The sequence below is a fragment of the Apium graveolens genome, chromosome 6 (genome assembly GCF_009905375.1).
Source record: "Apium graveolens cultivar Ventura chromosome 6, ASM990537v1, whole genome shotgun sequence".
Lineage (NCBI taxonomy): Eukaryota > Viridiplantae > Streptophyta > Magnoliopsida > Apiales > Apiaceae > Apium > Apium graveolens.
The window spans coordinates 193,003,736-193,006,101 of NC_133652.1; the positions used below are offsets into that span (position 1 = coordinate 193,003,736).

The 2,366-nt window shown below is 38.3% G+C and overlaps 1 non-coding gene across 1 annotated transcript; it reads right to left on the reverse strand.

The window, feature by feature from the left end:
* Positions 1-1,511: 1,511 nt before the first annotated feature.
* LOC141669090 (small nucleolar RNA R71) lies at positions 1,512-1,618 on the reverse strand. The gene has a single exon (XR_012553386.1). It is a non-coding gene; the product is annotated as a small nucleolar RNA R71 (small nucleolar RNA).
* Positions 1,619-2,366: the final 748 nt, after the last annotated feature.

Sequence of the window (2,366 nt, forward strand, 5' to 3'; positions counted from 1 at the left end):
TATACTCTTGTTTGAACTTGGTTTTAATTATTTGTTATAAAGACTATATTTTATATACCGTGCTTTCATCGAAACCCACGTTGATGATGAGTCCCAATATGGGCTAATCGTTATCCTGGGATTCTAGCGGATTTAATTATGGATTTCTCTAGTTAAATTGTTTGATGCCATAGTATGTAGTGATTGTATGATATCCTAGTATTAGTTGTGCGTATTCGTCTTATGAGCATCACAAACTTATAAGATAGTGTGTTAATTATTAATGAAGCGAAAGTGAATTTAAGGATTTAGAACTTGACATGCTAGCATAGGTACATGTATTATATGCATGATTCGTAGGTAATTTTAACCATCTTACTTGCCCTGTGTAATCAAGATAGATAACTTGTGCTTAAACAGTTATGTTGTCAAATTTTATAGACATATAGGGTCTCAATATAATTGGTGTCTATTCAGCTTCTATCTCTTTTGTGAATGTCTGGTAGTATGGTACTCGTGCAACGAAAGTTGGCGTTATCAGTTTTGTGTTGTCTGATTAGTGTCATCACCATTGCATGCTAAGGTTAAGATCAATAAGGCTATTGAATGAAATACTTAATGAAGTTAGAATCCCATGTTTTTCATATTTATTAATTCAATCAATCTTATTCTTGTAGTTATAATTATTAGTTTAATTCTTAGTTATAAAACAACCTCAATTAGTTATCGTTTTAGCATTGAATAATAACCATACATTGTTGCTTAGGTTCATGAAATAATTAGTTAACCAACACAGTCTCTTTGGGAACGAACTAGAAAAGATTCTATATTACTTGCGACCTCATATACTTGCATGTATTATTAGCACGTGTTTAGCGACTAACAAGTTTTTGGCGCGAGAACTACATTGTTAATTGATAGTTTATGTGCTTTCCATCAGTGGTCGTTAAAGTTCATTGACTCGGACATTGTTACTTATCTGATTCCTTATCTTATTTCAGGTACTCTATCGAGGGTGTGCATACGCGTTCGCGTACTCATAAGAGAACACTGGATAAAGTCGAGGAAGAACTTATGGTAGTTGTTGGGGAAGAAAAAATGTAAAAGAAGAAGAGAAAGTCGAAGAACCAGTTGTAGTAGCAATGGGAGATCAAGCAGAAAATCCGAAGGCTTTGATGGACAATTCTCAGCCCAAGATTAATGTCATTCAGTCAAGCATCATCAGCCCAGCCATCAGGGCTAACACTTTTGAGATCAAGGCAAGCACGATTCAGATGATACAGAACTCAGTTCAGTTTGGGGATTCTCCTATTGAAGACCCCAACATGCACATCAGGGATTTGATCAAGATCTGCAACACCTTCAAATTTAATGATGTGACTGAAGATGCTATCAACCTGCGACTCTTCCCATTCTCTCTAAGGGACAAGGCTAAGTGCTGATTACATTCTCTACCACCAGGGTCTATCACTAAATGGGAAGATCTTGCTCAAAAGTTTCTCACTAAATTCTTCCATATGGCGAAGACTGCTGCAATCAGGAATGCTCTTACTCAGTTTGCTCAGCAAACTGGAGAATCTATCTATGAGGCTTGGGATCGTTACAAGGAGATGCTAAGGAAGTGCCCAATCCATGGTATGCCTGATTGGATGATTATTAATTGCTTTTATAATGGATTGGGTGCTACTTTTAAACCCATACTTGATGTAGCATCAGGAGGAGCCTTGTGGGCTAAGAGCTACGATGAAGCTTATGAACTTATTGAACTGATGGCTGCTAATGAGTACCAGAATCCGTCCCAGAGGTTGACTCGGAGAAAGTTGCAGGAATTCTGGAGTTGGATGCAGCAATTGCTATCACTGCCCAACTTAAGGTTGTGACAATGAAGGTGAACACATTGGCTAATTATGGAGTTAATCAAATCGCTAGTGTCTGTGAACTTTTTGTTGGTGCCCATGAGACTGATCAGTGCACAATTTCTAGTGAATCAGTTCAGTTTGTGTGCAACTTCCAGCGATCACAGCAACCAGTGCCAGCCACCTATCATCCCAACAACCGCAATCATCCTAATTTCAGTTGGAGCAATGCTCAGAATACGGTTTAACAGCCTTATCAGCAGTACCCAGCTAAACAGTATAACCCCCTAGTTTTCAGCAACCACAGTATGCCAAGCCAATGAAAAATCTGAATTAGAGGAGTTGAAGCTTATGTGCAAAAGTCAAGTTGTTTCTATCAAGACCTTGGAAAATCAAATTGGGAAAATTGCCAATGCCTTGTTAAATCGCCAGCCGGGTACATTACCTAGTGACACTGAAGTTCCAGGAAAAAGGGAAGCTAAGGAGCAGATAAAGGCAATTACTTTAAATTCTGGAAAGGTTGCGAATCCC